This window comes from Siphateles boraxobius, unplaced genomic scaffold, assembly GCF_051911475.1.
Source record: "Siphateles boraxobius isolate OS27281-9 unplaced genomic scaffold, OSU_SipBor_1 35, whole genome shotgun sequence".
Lineage (NCBI taxonomy): Eukaryota > Metazoa > Chordata > Actinopteri > Cypriniformes > Leuciscidae > Siphateles > Siphateles boraxobius.
Window position 1 is genome coordinate 8952419 of NW_027508975.1, and position 17190 is coordinate 8969608.

At 48.4% G+C, this 17190-nt stretch overlaps 1 long non-coding RNA gene across 1 annotated transcript; it reads right to left on the minus strand.

Annotated features, from left to right (window-relative positions):
- Window positions 1-13741: 13741 nt before the first annotated feature.
- Window positions 13742-14070, minus strand: LOC143702631 (uncharacterized). Its single transcript, XR_013190478.1, has 2 exons — window positions 13825-14070; window positions 13742-13778 (listed from the first exon to the last, which is right to left on the minus strand). It is a non-coding gene; the product is annotated as an uncharacterized LOC143702631 (long non-coding RNA).
- Between the last annotated feature and the right edge of the window lie 3120 nt (window positions 14071-17190).

Genomic DNA, 17190 nt, shown 5'->3' on the forward strand with positions numbered 1-17190 from the left:
GCAGGTAGACTAGAGGAAGAGTACCCGAGCCTTGAAAAACAGGCTGAACATATGAGCCCATCACAGATCGTGTAGCGCCCTCGCTGTTTTAGCGGCGGTATTTCGGCTCTCTTTTCACACGGTATACAGCACGCGGGCATCATTAGCAAATGGGCTAATACACCACCACACAATGTATTACCAGTAAATGGATCAGATCAGAATGTCTTAAAATATTTATATCTAAAATAAGATTTTTAAGAATAATATAATTCCTTTTATAATTGGTTATTTAATATTTAAAAACGTCTCGGTTACATATGGTAACCCTCGTTCCCTGAGGGAGGGAACGGAGACGTAGGTCATGACTGACCAATAGGAATCTCGCTAGAGAGGCCAATCTACTTCGAGTGAAACTAAAACAAGCCAATACACATTGGCGTGCAATCATTTGTATCAGCTGCGCGCCCTCGTTAGCGCGGGTATAAACGAGCAGCTGGTGCGATTGCACACTAGTTTTTTGCTGAGGAGCCAAGCCTGAGAAAGCTGGCCGCCCCGGCGGGCGGCAGCGGATGTGGCGACGGGACCTACGTCTCCGTTCCCTCCCTCAGGGAACGAGGGTTACCATATGTAACCGAGACGTTCCCTATCGGTCAGTCACTACAACGTAGGTCATGACTGACCAATAGGAATCCCTACCAAAGCGCCACAGCCGCTGCACCCCATCCAGCGCCCCCGTGCAAGCCTCTACACCTTCTTGCCTGGAAGGACGATAGGCGGAGGCTTACACAGAGTGAGTCTGACACTGTTGTTCCGTAATAACCCATACAGTGAGATATTGGATAACACTGGGAAAGCGTGCCCTTTCTGTTTAGGGAGGAACGCTGCGGAAGCCACTTCTTCAAAGAGTTATGTGGAAATGCATATGGACTAGCCGAAGGCTGTACTGCATATGAAATAAAGGGTGACTTAGCCCAAGGGAAAGACACGGGCTTCCGATAGGAGCAGCCGTGGAATATACACATATGGGATCCCCGTAGGGTCACACAAATGGAACCCAGCCCAGATCCGGTTCTCAAGGATTCAGCGGATAAGGGCCTGGCGCCGGACGCTCCGCCAAGTCCGGGCCGAGGGGTTTTGGAGGACTCAACAGGTTTTACTCTGGAGCAATAAGGGTGCACAGTAGGGTGCAGCAAGCCGACAGAGCCAGACCTCTCAGTGCTTCTACCCGTCTAGGGTGAGAACACGGGAGGACACCGGCTCTACACGTAGGCTATAGTATCTAGCGAACGTGTTAGGTGTCGCCCAGCCCGCAGCTCTACAGATATCTGTTAGCGAGGAGCCACGTGCCAGCGCCCAGGAGGATGCAACGCCTCTCGTGGAGTGTGCATGCAACCTGAGCGGGCAGGGCACGCCTTGTGCTTGGTAAGCCAAGGCGATGGCATCCACTATCCAGTGGGCCATCCTCTGCTTGGAGACAGCCTTTCCCTTCTGCTGGCCTCCGTAACAGACAAAGAGCTGGTCTGAGGTCCTGACGCTTTGAGTTCTGTCCACGTACATACGCAGAGCGCGAACGGGACAGAGCAAAGCCAGGGCTGGGTCTGCCTCCTCCAAAGGCAGCGCTTGCAGGTTCACTACCTGGTCTTTGAAGGGAGTGGTAGGAACCTTGGGCACATAGCCAGGCCGGGGTCTTAGTACCACGTGGCTGTCACCCGGCCCGAACTCTAGGCACGATTCGTCGACCGAAAAAGCGTGCAGGTCTCCTACCCTCTTGACAGAGGCCAGTGCAACCAGCAGCAAAGTCTTCATGGAAAGAAGCTTTAAGTCTACTGACTGCAGAGGCTCAAAGGGAACATCCTGAAGTGCTCGAAGCACCAGGGAAAGATCCCAAGAGGGTATGGAGGGGGGTCGAGGAGGATTTAATCGTCTCGCCCCCCTAAGAAACCTGACGACCAGGTCGTGCTTTCCCACTGCTTTGCCATCTATGTGGTCGTGATAAGCTGAAATAGCGGCAGCATGTACTTTGAGGGTGGAGGGAGACAGTCTACGCTCCAACCCCTGCTGCAAGAAGGAAAGCACAGACCCTATCGGACATCTTCGGGGGTCTTCTCGGCGAGAAGAACACCACTCGACGAACAGGTTCCACTTCAGGGCGTAAACACGTCTCGTGGACGGCGCCCGTGCTGAAGTGATGGTGTTAAGTACCTCAGGGGGTAAGTCACCTAAACCCTCCGCGTCCCGTCCAGGGACCAGACATGGAGTTTCCAGAGGTCTGGACGCGGGTGCCATAGGGTGCCCCGTCTCTGAGTCAGAAGGTCCTTCCTCAGAGGAATGGGCCAGGGAGGGACTGTCACAAGGAGCATGAGTTCTGGGAACCAAGTCCGGGTGGGCCAATAGGGAGCCACCAGAAGGACCTGCTCCTCGTCCTCCCTGACTTTGCACAGTGTCTGCGCAAGTAGGCTCACTGGGGGAAACGCATATTTGCGAAGGCCCCGGGGCCAGCTGTGTGCCAGTGCGTCCGTGCCGAGTGTTCCCTCGGTCAGGGAGTAAAACAGCTGGCAGTGGGAGGTCTCTGAGGAGGCAAACAGGTCTACCTGAGCCTCCCCGAACTCTCTCCAGATCAGCTGAACCGCCTGGGGGTGGAGTCGCCATTCTCCCGGGAGCACAGCTCGTGATAGCTCGTCGGCCACACGGTTGAGCAAGCCGGGGACATACATGGCTCGAAGCGACCTCAGATGCTTCTGACTCCAGAGGAGGAGATGGCGGGCGAGTTGCGACATGCGACGGGAGCGTAGACCACCTTGTCGGTTGATGTACGCAACGGTCGCAGTGTTGTCCGTACGGACCAGCACGTCCCTGCCCTGTAGCCGTCTTTTCAAGCGGGTCCGGGCGAGATGTACTGCTAGCAACTCGAGGCAGTTGATGTGCCAATGCAGTTGAGGGTCCGTCCACACCCCTGACACTGCATGCCCGTTGTACGTGGCACCCCAGCCGGTGGCAGAGGCATCTGTGAATACCACAGCGTGCCTGGACACCTGTTCCAAGGGAACTCCTGCCCGCAGGAACGAGGGGTCTGACCATGGGCTGAAGGTCTGGCGGCACGCCGGTGTGATTGCCACCCGGTGAGTGCCATGATGCCACGCCCATCTCGGGACTCGGCCGTGAAGCCAGTGCTGAAGCGGTCTCATATGTAGCAGGCCGAGCGGGGTTACCGCTGATGCTGCTGCCATATGCCCCAGGAGCCTCTGAAAGAGTTTCAGTGGGACCGCTGTCCTGCCCTTGAACGTGTTCAAGCAGTTCAGCACCGACTGAGCACGCTGCTCTGTGAGGCGCGCTGTCTGGGCGACCGAATCCAACTCCATACCGAGAAAAGAGATCCTCTGCACAGGGGAGAGTTTGCTCTTTTCCCAGTTGACCTGAAGACCCAACTGGCTGAGGTGCCTGAGCACTAGGTCCCTGTGTTCGCATAGCTGATCTCGAGAGTGTGCTAGTATGAGCCAGTCGTCGAGATAGTTGAGGATGCGAACGCCCTGTTCTCTCATGGGAACAAGGGCCCCCTCCGTGACTTTCGTGAAGACACGGGGGGACAGGGACAGCCCGAAGGGTAGGACTTTGTACTGATATGCTCGACCCTCGAACGCAAAGCGCAGAAATGGCCTGTGTCGAGGAAGAATCGAGACATGAAAGTACGCGTCCTTCAGGTCGATCGCTGCAAACCAATCTTGGGGACGGATGCATTCGAAAATGTGTCTCTGCGTGAGCATTTTGAACGGTAGCTTGTGGAGGCTCCGATTCAAAACTCGCAGATCCAAGATCGGTCGTAACCCACCCCCTTTCTTGGGTACAATGAAGTAGGGACTGTAGTGCCCTGACCTCATATCGGCTGGAGGGACCGGCTCTATCGCATCCTTCGCCAGTAGGACTGCGATCTCCGCACGCAAGACATGGGCATCGGCTGCTCTCACTGTAGTGGAGTGGATGGCCCGAAACTTGGGGGGACGCCGGGCGAACTGAATCGCATAGCCGAGCCTGATGGTTCGAATGAGCCAGCGAGACGGCCTGGGGAGCGCTAACCAGGCTCGCAGAGACCGTACAAGCGGGACCAAAGGGACCGAAGGCGTACCCAGAGTGGGGCAGCGAGGTGGAACACAGGGACGCAGCTCGGGAGGCTCTCTCTGGGAGGCGGCCCGTAGCGGGGTCTGAGTGTGCTGTGCAGCACTTACCTGGTTCCACGGGGCAGGAGGTGCGGGAGGCGGCTCGATGGCGTTCTCGGACCGTACGCAGCTGCCGGCTGGCGATAGAAGAGGCGGATGAGAGTGGTGAGGATTCTGACCCCCCACTACTCTCCGGGCCCTCTTCGGACCCAGAGATGATAGAAACTGCTCTTTTATTGAAAATTTGGGTACCGCTGGTTTTAAGGCCAGCGGCGGAACACAAACAAAACGGAACAAAGGATTTTCCACCCGGCCCTCTTCCGGGGGAGGGAGCGATGCAGTCATCGTCTCCTGGAGAGCAGTCCCTTCCACCTCTGGGTCGCCCGTCCTAGGGCCGCTTACCCTTGGCTTTGCCGCCCCTCTTGGCGGGGGCCTGGACGGGCGGGGCGCCCTGCCTGCGACTGGCTCCACGGTGCCGCTTGGATGGAGGCTGCTGCTGCGGCGCGGGAGCAGGGGCAGACGCAGGCGGACGCCCACGGCGACGAGCAGACCGAGGAGCCGCGGGCGGTGGGGTGGAGGCAGCAGCTGACCGCCGCGGCAGGATATGTTTAATGGCCTCAGTCTGCTTCTGTACAGCCGAGAACTGCTGGGCGAAGTTCTCGACCGCGTCGCCGAAGAGGCCGGTCTGGGACACGGGGGAGTTAAGGAACCTGATCTTGTCGGTCTCCCGCATGTCAGCCAGACACAGCCAGAGGTGGCGTTCCTGGACCACTAGTGTGGACATCGCACGACCCACTGACCGCGCAGTGACCTTCGTCGCACGAAGCGCGAGGTCAGTTGCGGCACGAAGTTCTTGGAGAACTTGTGGATCATGACCACCCTCGTGCAGGTCCTTCAGTGCCTTGGCCTGATGAACCTGCAACAACGCCATAGCGTGCATGGCAGAGGCAGCTTCCCCACAGGCCTTGTAAGCCTTGCCGGTCAGGTCCGACGAGTACTTACAGGCCCGGGAAGGAAGACACGGTTCTCCACGCCAAGTGGAGTTAGGGCACAGTTGCATAGCAACGGCCCGTTCCACTGGCGGGATACGCGCGTATCCCTTAGCTGCCCCGCCATCAAGGGTGGTGAGGGAGGAGGAGCCACCGAGACGGTTTCGGGCAGTAAAAGGTGCCGTCCACGTCCCTGTGAGCTCCTCATGCACTTCCGGGAAGAAAGGCACTGGGGTGGGTTGCTGAGAACCAGCGCGCGCCACCCCGAGATACCAATCGTCCAACCTCGAGGGCTCGGGACACGGTGGAGGGTTCCACACGAGCCCGATCCTGTTGGCGGCCCGGGAAAGCATGGCCATCATCTCCGGGTCCGACTCGGGCACCGCTGACACACCTGAAGGAGGCAGCGGCTCCGAGCCGTCGTCCGCAGAGAGGTCTGACCCACCCTCCGATGCAGCGATCGACATCTGGTCGTCGCAGGGAGCGCCGAACGAAACGACCGGTACACATCTCGAGGACGGTCCAGAACGTTCCGTTGGCAGCTCAACTGGTTGCGGAGCATGAGAGGAGTGAGGGTTCCTAGGGGGTTGGTTCCCCGAAGGAAGCGCGCTCACTGTAATCCTCAGGTCACCCGTGTCACTGCCCGAAGCAACCCGCGAAGGGGGGTTGGAACGAGGTGCAGGCACGGGGACTCCGCCCCTTTGCAGGAACGTGAGTCTCGACCTCAGCTCCGAGATGGTCATCTTCCCACAATGGGTACATGACTCATCCACGAACGCTGCCTGTGCGTGTTCGAGGCCCAGACACACGAGGCAGCGATCGTGACCATCCCGCGACCCCAGGTAACGACCGCATCCAGAAACACACGGATAGAACGTCATCTTGAAAAAGACGCGAACTATCTGTGTGAGCTCTTTTAGGGACTACTCTCACTGGTGCTGAAGCACGCAGGGGAACAGCCACAGCGATCACAGACGGGAATGTGCACCCGTCTGTGCGCTGGATCTCTCTCGCTGGAGGTCTTACCAGCTGTTACAACAGCTTTTGAGCGCTTGCCAGGCGCACCTTACCAGCTGTTATAACAGCTTTTAAGCGCTCTGAAGCGCACCTCACCAGCTGTTAAAACAGCTCTTTTTCTTTGCTCAGTTTTTAAAATAAAAAAAAAGAAAGAGAGAGAAAGAGAAACTGCTCGCGCTGCCGTGCTGTCACGCCCGCACCGGGAAGGAGAGGTCCAGAAAGGCTCGTAGTAGTTGGTTTCAACTGAAAGCAGAGACATCGAAGTGTTTGGCTCCGAAGCAAAAAGCTAGTGTGCAATCGCACCAGCTGCTCGTTTATACCCGCGCTAACGAGGGCGCGCAGCTGATACAAATGATTGCACGCCAATGTGTATTGGCTTGTTTTAGTTTCACTCGAAGTAGATTGGCCTCTCTAGCGAGATTCCTATTGGTCAGTCATGACCTACGTTGTAGTGACTGACCGATAGGGAACTGCTAGCTACTGACTGATATTCACCATGCATTCTTGGGGTTCCATATATAACATTATGGTTCTTGTCTCAATTTTTTAGAACACTTTGTGCCAGAATGTTTTCTATATAACGAGAAAGGTCCTAAATGATAGCATAATACTTTCATGTGTACTTGGTTATTTCAATTAGATAAAGTTTACAACTTTACAAGTTTACAACTAAATAATGAATTAAAACAAAATGAATTATGACAACTTTAGTCAGGATTTTTTTTCTATATTTTTTATTGCTCTTAAGTCATGAAAAACAAGATTTGAAGATCTGTTATATTGATTTTCTGATGTGTCAGTAGTGTGTCGCGTATGCAGTTTTGGATTTTGGTTTTAACTGAAGATATACTAAACACGGGCCTAATGCACTAATGACACAGCAATATTGTGTGTATTTAACAGTTTTTAAGAAACCCTTGAATAAAAAAAAATAGTTTAAAGATTTTAATGATTTAAAATCCTGTGAAAACCATAAAATATACAAAAAATATGAACGCAAAATATTCCAAACACAAATGAGTTTATTCCCGTTCGACCAGTAGGCTAGATGAAGAACTTCATACAAGTTGAACTTCGCGTGTTTTTAAAATCAGAACATGAGGACGTGATTCCATTAAAGATCAACCGTTGAAGGTAGGCTACGACTCTGAAAGAGTATGTCGATTTACCCTTATTAGCTGATCATTCTGATTATGTTCAAGATGGACACGTAGCTCTCCTCTCTGAGAAAATTCAGACTGAAATACATTTATGTTTTCAGATTGTGGAAAAATACGAGTTTTACGTAATCAGATTACGATGTAACAAGTAGCCTAAAGCATAGGCCTACAATATGTATTAAGATTACTTTTCTGATGTAACGAGTAAAGTAATGCATTTCAATTTACAAATAATTTACATTAGCCTACGTAAGCACTTGTTGATGTAGGCTACAGGCAAATTACATTCTAATAACACAAATAGGCTACATTTATTATACAGCCAAAAAGTTACTGCAGACAAAGTATTTTCAATAACAGTCACAGTAATAATATGCAGCCTTTTATCTACTTTTAAGTAGTGTACTTGTTCTTTGTGATGTCCTTTTGGCATTAATTTCTGATAATATGACTGTATTTATATGACACATTTTTTTTTTGAATGAGTAACTCAGTATAGTCACAGATTGAGGTTAACCGGAACCATTGGTTCATCTTTGATTTGTAAACAATAAGCATTTGTTGCATGTTAATTTGGAGAAGAAAGGATGTCCAGTTCAGGAGATAGCCAGCAACTATATCATCTGAGGGAGGATGGTCAGCAGACTTCTCTAATATTATTGTCTCCTGGATATTATCTTGATTGTCTTTGCAGGCCAGAGTTGCTAGATGGATCATCCGTTTACGTCTGTTTAAGCCTTTCAAAATGAGATATAGCATCTTCCAGAGGGGCATCAAGATGCACACCAGGCTGGTGATCACCAGCTGAGATGCATTTCGCTGTAGGCTATCTTTGGAGGACAGGGCTTCTCATCAAGAAGATGAAAATGAACTGACATCTAAAGGTGAACTGACCCTGCAGTAAAGTTCATAACCTTTTTGAAGACCATGCACCCTATTGCAGTTTATTACAAATGACATGTCTGTCACGGATCACAGAGGAATCAGACAAGATGGTAAGTTATCAGTGTTTATTTTGCAGAAGGATTGCGGTCGGAGATAACAGGTGAGAAGAAGTAACATAGAAAGTTCAATGAAGCTTAGCTGTGGTTTTAAGTCTCTCTCTTTCTTTCCCTCTCTTGCAGGTGGCGTGGCGATGGCTGGTACGGATGGGTTGATCCAAGATGAGTGAAGCGACGGTAAGTAGAAGGTAAGTGATCGGGAAGTCTGTGAGCCATGGAATGACGAGACCAGACAAGTGACTGCAGTGAAGGTGAGTGTTTTATAGTCCATATGGTTGATGGGACACAGGTGACGGTGATTAGTACTCAGGGGATAATGAACGGGGAAAAGTCTGGTTGGGTGAAAGGGAACGAGTGGGCGGAGATGGTGATCTGGATGACGTAACCCTGACAGTACCCCCCCCTCCCGAGGCGGCTCTTGACGCCTGAGACGGGCGCTGCCGGCGGCGAGGTCGACCACGACCCCTGGGAGCCGGACGATCCGGATGATCACTGTGGAACTGGGTGAGTAGCGTTGGATCCAAGATGTCATCTCGCAGGACCCAGGAACGTTCCTCTGGTCCGTAGTCCTCCCAGTCCACCAGGTACTCCAGCCGAGGACCTCGCCGCAGAGAATCCATGATAGAGCGGACTCGATAAATGGGCTCCTCTTCAACGGGAACGGGAGGAGGTACGTCAGTGGGAAGGTTATCTGAGGGAACAGGGGTGACAGGGTCAGTGAAGGGTTTAAGTAAGGAAACATGGAATGAAGGAGCAATCCTGAAATGAGGGGGAAGATTGAGCCTGTAGGTCACTTCGTTCAACTGCCTCTGGATGGTGAATGGTCCGATGAATCGAGGACTCAGCTTACGGCAAGGTAGACGGAGACGGATGTCTCGAGTCGACAACCACACCTTTTGACCTGGCTGATACTGAGGGGTGTCGTGTCGGTGACGGTCCGCTTGTTCCTTGTGTCTCCGTACTGCCTGCTGTAGATGCACATGAGCTGAGTCCCATACCCCCTCGCTCTGATGGAACCAGAAGTCGACAGCTGGAACCTCCGAGGGCTCACCCGACCAAGGAAAGAGTGGAGGCTGGTAACCAAGGATACACTGGAAGGGGGTGAGCCCGGTGGTGTTCTGCCGCAGAGAGTTTTGGGCATACTCAGCCCATGGGAGGTAACGGTTCCAGCTGTCCTGGTACTGATGGCAGTACGTCCGCAGGTAACGTCCAATCTCCTGAATCTTCCGCTCAGTCTGGCCGTTAGTCTGCGGATGGTAGCCTGAGGAAAGGCTGATGGTGACCCCGAGGAGTTTGAAGAAGGCTTGCCATACTCTTGAGATGAACTGAGGTCCCCGATCCGAGACGATATCCTCTGGGAGGCCGAAGTTCCTAAAGACGTTGTGGAATAGAGCTTCAGCTGCTTGTAACGCAGTGGAAAGACCAGGTAAGGGAATCAGCTTACAACCTTTAGAGAACCTGTCCATAACAACGAATACGCAGGTAAAGCCTTCTGAATTGGGTAGATCAGTCATGAAATCGACACCAATGTGTGACCATGGTCGCCTGGGAAGAGGTAACGGCACGAGCTTGCCTTCTGGGACTCTCCTCGGGGTGTTGGTGATGGCACAGACTGAACAACCGCGGATGAACCTGGAGACATCTCTGGAGATGGACGGCCACCAGTACCGTTGACTGAGGAGCGAGAGGGTACGCTTGCTACCCGGATGTCCAGAGCCCGGAAGGGAGTGAGCGGAGTCCAGAAGGGGAGTACGTAGATGTGGAGGTACGAAAATACGCCCTTCTGGACCTCCCGGCGGAGCGGGTTGACGTGTCAGTTCCTGGGCGATCTGTTGGTCAACCTCCCAGACGATTGGACTGAGGATTACGGCTGGAGGGAGGATAGGTTCGGGATGAAGATCTTCAACAGAGGTGTGATGGAGTCGTGAAAGTGCATCAGCCTTGCAATTCTTACTCCCGGGACGATATGACACCACAAAGTTGAAGCGTGTGAAGAATAGAGCCCAGCGGGCTTGTCTAGGGTTCAGTCTTTTAGCCTCCCTTAAGTACTCCAAGTTGCGATGATCGGTGATTACTGTGAATTGATGGTTAGCTCCCTCCAGCCAGTGCCTCCACTCCTCAAGGGCCAGTTTGATGGCCAGCAGCTCTCGGTTACCGACGTCATAGTTCCGCTCCGCCGGGGCTAATTTCTTGGAGAAGAAGGCGCATGGAAGGAGTTTGGGTGGCTCACCCTGCCGCTGAGAGAGAACTGCTCCTACTCCAGTAGATGAGGCATCTACCTCTACCACAAACGGAAGGTCCGGGTTTGGATGAATGAGGATGGGAGCAGTGATGAAAGTTTCCTTTAAACGCTGGAAGGCCTGTACTGCGGAGGGAGATAGGGACAGAGACTTGGGCCGTCCCTTGAGGGAAGAAGTGAGGGGAGCACTGATATGACTGTAGTTCCGGATGAATCGTCTATAGAAGTTCGCGAACCCCAGGAATCGTTGCAGTTCCTTTACGGAGGAGGGTTGTGGCCAGTTCTGGATAGTTTCCACCTTCCTCTGGTCCATTTGGATGCCCTGTTGGTTGATGACATAACCCAGGAAGTGAACGGTAGAGGTGTGAAATTCGCACTTCTCCAGCTTCAGATATAACCTGTGTGCTCTCAGCTTCTCGAGGACCTGGATGACATGTTGATGGTGCTCAGACATAGAAGAAGAGTATATGAGTATATCATCAATGTAGACGATTACAAAACGGTTGAGGAACTCTCGAAGGACTTCATTCATATGACCTTGGAAGACGGCAGGAGCGTTGGACAGTCCGAAAGGCATGACCTGATACTCGTAGTGGCCCGAGGGGGTCACAAAGGCAGTTTTCCACTCATCTCCATGCCGGATTCGGATCAGATTATACGCACTTCTAAGGTCCAGTTTGGAGAAAATGCGTGCACCACGCAGTTGTTCCAGGGCGGCAGGTACCAGAGGAAGGGGATAGCTGAATTTGACAGTCTGAGAGTTAAGATGACGGTAATCGATACAGGGCTGCAAGCCTCCGTCCTTTTTGGCCACAAAGAAGAAGCTTGAAGCGGCAGGGGAGGTAGATGGTCGAATAAACTGCTGATGTAAAGCTTCCTTCACATACTCCTCCATGGCCTTCTGTTCCGGGATGGACAGAGGATATATACGACCTTTGCGAAGGGTGGCTCCGGGTAGCAAGTCGATGGCGCAGTCCCATGGCCGGTGTGGAGGTAGTTTGGTTGCCAGTTCCTTACTGAATACGTCCTGGAACGCCTGGTACTCCACTGGGATTTTGCCTTGAACTTGGACTTCAGGGCTTTCCACCGAAGTAGAACAGACAGGAACTCTAGTTTCCCCCGCGGGTGACTTGGAACGGGACGAAGAATGAACCTTCTGGATGGAACTGAGGCAGGATCTATGGCAATCTTCACCCCAACGGAGTACCTCTCCAGTTCCCCAGTGGAGTACCGGCTGATGTTGTACTAACCAGGGACGTCCCAGGATGATATCCGCGGTGGACTCCTCCAGCACCATAAGAGAAATTTCCTCAGAGTGTAAACAGCCGATACGAAGAGTTAGAGTGGGTGTATAATGGCGAATTCGACCATGACCTAATGGCTTGCCTTGTATGGTTTGGACGGGAAGATCTCGGCACAGACGGCGTCGCCGAATATTCAACTTTTGGAGAAACTGGGTGGATATGAAGTTCCCCGCAGACCCGGAGTCAATGAGGGCTTGCGCTGGGAGACAAACACAGGAGGTTAATACATGTACTCTGGTACGTGTGAGAGGCTCAATCTTCGGGGAGAGTTGAATGGCACTTACCGCCTGTCGCGGAGGTCGTACAGGGCAAGAACTGAGGAGATGCTTGTCGGAAGCACAGTATAGACAGAGGGAATGTTGAAATCTGCGCTGGCGTTCAGCTGTAGAAAGGTGGGTGGAGTCTACTTCCATTGGAACTGGTGCTGGAGGAGTGACTGAAGGCGCCCGAGGCGGAGAACTTACAGTGGGTACAAACCTATCACAAGCGGTGAGACGCTGGGCTGTACGGATTGTCTGCTGGATCAGATTCTCTAACCCCATGCTGTCCTCATACACCACCAACAGCTGGCGGACGTTGGAATTCAAACCATGACGAAAGGCGGTGATCAGGGCGGTTTCATTCTAGCCGCTAGCTGCGGCTAGTGTGCGGAACTGAAGCGTATACGAACTCACTGAAGAATTTCCTTGACGGAGGTTATAGAGTTGGTCGTGAATGGACAGTTCTGATATTGTTTGCCCAAAAACCTCTTTAAAGTGCTGTTTAAAACTTGAGAAGGATTTGACCACCGGGGCATCTGAATCCCACAATGACTGTGCCCATCGAAGTGCTTGACCAGATAACAGTGAGATAATGAAAGCCACCCGGGCGGTATCACTACGGAACTGATGCTCATTCATGGAGATATACAAGGATACCTGGAGAAGAAGCCCACTGCATTTCTCCGCCTCACCAGAGTAGGGCGCTGGCCGGGCCATGGGACTCGCAGAGGCAGTGAACGAAGCAGCGGGAGGTTGCGGAAGTGGAGGTGGTGGAAAGAGTGCCGCGGCGACCGGAGGATTAGCCGCTGAGGAATCCTCTTCTAAATCCGACTGATTCTGCATAATTACTCCTTTCTGTGTTCTGGTCTTCTGTCACGGATCACAGAGGAATCAGACAAGATGGTAAGTTATCAGTGTTTATTTTGCAGAAGGATTGCGGTCGGAGATAACAGGTGAGAAGAAGTAACATAGAAAGTTCAATGAAGCTTAGCTGTGGTTTTAAGTCTCTCTCTTTCTTTCCCTCTCTTGCAGGTGGCGTGGCGATGGCTGGTACGGATGGGTTGATCCAAGATGAGTGAAGCGACGGTAAGTAGAAGGTAAGTGATCGGGAAGTCTGTGAGCCATGGAATGACGAGACCAGACAAGTGACTGCAGTGAAGGTGAGTGTTTTATAGTCCATATGGTTGATGGGACACAGGTGACGGTGATTAGTACTCAGGGGATAATGAACGGGGAAAAGTCTGGTTGTGTGAAAGGGAACGAGTGGGCGGAGATGGTGATCTGGATGATGTAACCCTGACAGTGTCTGTTTAATCTTGTGTTATGCAGCACCTTTTGAACTATGAAACGTTCAAAAATTGAAAATGGTCACATGTAACAGTTGCCTAGAATGCATAAAGGGAATGCAAATTGACCCGGCATACTGTGATTTTTTAAATATTTATCAAACACAGGTATTTATTTGACATTCCATGAATTCTTTACAAAACTTGTTTTTGACCCTCATCAATTTCTTTTTCATACTGTATTTCTTGGTCATAGGATGGGGGAAAAATATTTTTGTATCACTACCCCAAGAATGCATAAAGTGGGTCAAATGAATCTGTATTATTTCTTTTGAATCTTGAATCAATACAGTATTTTTAGGGGCCAAGCCCCGAAGGGGCTGAGCCACCTATTGTATCTGTTAGTTAGGGGCCAAGCCTGAAGGGCAAGGGCACCTATTGTATCTGTTAGTTAGGGGCCAAGCCCCGAAGGGGCTGAGCCACCTATTGTATCTGTTAGTTTTCTTATTATTATTATTCCGCAAATGGGAGTCTATGGCAGCCCTATGAACCGTAAGTAGGAAAATGATGAAATTTGGCATGGTTATAGAGATGATCATGAAAAGTAATTGAGCCAAATTTTGAGTCTCTAGAACCAACTCTATAGCGCCACCACCAGTTCAAAAATGCAACATTGAAATGGTTATAACTTTTGAACGCTTTGATCTAGAGACATGAAACTTAGTCCACCTGATTCCACTCATCATGCTGATCACAACCAATACTGTACATTAAGACCCCGCCCATTACAGTAGTGGCCAGTTTGAAAAGTAGAGTATTCAGTTTTTTTTGCAAAAATGCTTATAACTTTTGAAAGAATTGTTCAAATTTTGATTACTTTGTCATTATGTTCCTTGGTTTATGCCGATTCAGACAATATCTCATTTGTCATTTTCCAACAATGTGTCTGTCCGCCATATTGGAGCGAATGTAAAACAGTTTTTTCGCTACTCCTCCTTCAAATTTTGTCGAATTGTCTCCAAACATGTGCTCAAATGATCTTCAGACTGAGCCGCATAGAAATACTGTTCCCGATTCTTTTGTTTTACTGGAAAAAAAAAGTTATGGTGTCGCAAACTTAACGAGGTCCACCCAAAATTGGCTAAGAGGCTGTATCTCGGCCAAACTTTGATCAATCGAAAAGAAAATTGGTACGCTTCATCAGAACCATGATCTGAGTGTCCATGCCAAAGTTGGGAACAGCGCCACCTACAGGTCATGAGATCTGGTCAAAATGGCTATTTTGGCCAATAACTTTTGAACAGTTTGTCAGAAAATCATAAATGTGGTATCAATGCATTCCTTGTGTCATGTCGAATCCGCAGATACTGATTTTTACAGATACCAAAATTTAGTATGGATCATCAACACAATGTCCTGAAGGTACATGAGAAGTTTGAACAGAGCACCACCTAGTGTTCCAGAGATATAAGTAATTTTTTTGCCAAAACGCTTTTAACTTTTGAAATCATACTTAAAAATTTGATTCTCCATCTTAGCATCAACACAGCTTCACAGTGGCGCAATGAGATGAGTGACAGGCTTCTGACACAGAGATAGTGGGTTCGAGCCCCATATTGTACAACTTTAGATAATTGTGTAATTTGGAGCCAATTGCTGCAGTTCTACCTTCAACAACTTGTCTCTGTAAAATTAAGCAAACCACAGTGTATGAGAATAAAGCAAATGCTGAGTAAAGCAAGAGGCTATAACTTTGAAGATTGTTTAATCAAATCCAATGTGTAGCAATCGTTAAAACATGTGAATTGTGCAATGTTCAAAAGATTCCTAGTAAAAAAATTGATTAAAAAGTTCGCCGAGATAACCTTTAAGTTGGCTTGTGAAAGTTTGGACCAGAAAGTTTGAAGAAGGTTGAAGTAGTTTGAAGTTTAAAGTAGTTTGAAGTAGTTTAAAGTTTTAAATAGTTTACAGTTAAAAAAAAAGATTAGTTAGAAAGAAAAAAGAAAGAAAAGTTAGAAAGAAAGAAAGAAAAGTTCGAAAGAAAGAAAGAAGAAAGATCAGTTAGAAAAAAATAAAGATTAGTTGAAGAAGAAAGAAAGATTAGTTAGAAAGAAAGAAAAAAATAAAGATTAGTTAGAAAAAAAGAACGATTAGAAATAAGAAAGAAAGAAAGAAAGAAAGATTAGTTAGAAAAGATATAGCAACTCGAGTCAGAACAGTCTGAGTGTCTGAGCAGAGTTTGGAGTATGTAGAGTTAAAGCTCTAGGAGGAGTTAGAGTCAGATTTTTTTTTGTTAAGAAGAAAACGAAGAAAAAGAAGAAGTTTAAATAGGATTTCAGTAAGTTCAGCAAGGCAAACGGCCTTCTGAATCTTAGCAAAAACACAATTTCCCAGTGGCGCAATGAGATGAGTGACAGATTTCTGACACAGAGATAGTGGGTTCGAGCCCCATATTATACAACTTTAGATGATTGTATAATGTTATGTAATTTGGAGCCAATTGCTGCAGTTCTACCTTCAACAACTTAAGTCTCTGTAAAATTAAGCAAACCACAGTGTATGAGTATAAAGCAAATGCTCAGTAAAGCAAGAGGCTATAACTTGAAGATTGTTTAATCAAATCCAATGTGTAGCAAGCGTTACGTAAAACATGTGAATTGTGCAATGTTCAAAAGATTCCTAGTAAAAAACTAGATTAAAACGTTTGTCGAGACAACCTTTAAGTTGGCTTGTGAAAGTTTGGACCAGAAAGATTGAAGAAGGTCAAAGTAGTTTGAAGTTTAAAGTAGTTTAAGTTAAAAAAAAAAGATTAGTTAGAAATAAAAAAGAAAGAATAGTTAGAAAGAAAGAAAGAAATATTTGTTAGAAAGATAGAAACATAGATTAGAAAGAAAGAAAGAAAGATAGATTAGTTAGTAAGAAAGATTAGTTTGAAAAAATAAAGAAAGAAAGATTAGTTAGAAAGAAAGAAAGATTAGTTAGAAAGAAAGATTAGTTAGAAAGAAAGACATATAGATTAGTTAGAAAGAAAGATTAGTCAGAAAGAAAGATTGGTTAGAAACAAAGAAAGATTAGTTAGAAAGAAAGATTGGTTAGAAAGAAAGAATGATTAGTTAGAAAGAAAGAAAGATAGATTAGTTAGAAAGAAAAAAGAAAGAATAGTAAGAAAGAAAAAGATTTGTTAGAAGGATAGAAAGAAAGAAAAGATAGATAAGTTTATTAGTCCATTGAATGGTAGTTTAATGGAGTCTAGGGCTTCAGTCAGTTTAGATTTGAGTTTTTGTGCACTACTGGGTATGCCTTGGCTCAATTTGAACATTCTGCAATGAAAGTCTATGGGATTTTCAAGGTTTTTAATATTAATTTTTAAGAAATCTGAAAGTCAAATTAGTTAGAAAAGATATAGCAACTCGAATCGGAACAGTCTGAGTGTCTGAGTCGAGTTTGGAGTATGTAGAGTTAAAGCTCTAGGGGGAGCTAGAGTCAGCCATTTTATGTTAAGTAAAAAAAGAAGTTTAAATAGGATTTCAGTAAGTTCAGTAACTCACAAGCCAACTTAATAAATTATGTATCCAAACAAGCCAAACAAGCATAAGGGCTTGGCCCCGTAAGGCTGCTTGCAGCTTTAATTGGATATATTTTTGTCAATAATACTTATTTTGTTAAACTTTATGGATTACTTAAAAATCAGTTGACTTTTTTGCACCAACTCTGTGTTTCAATATGAATATCTCCCTACTATATAGTAGGTGAAAAACAGTAGGCCTATGTGAAATGACAGCTGAAGGTCACAAAAAAAAA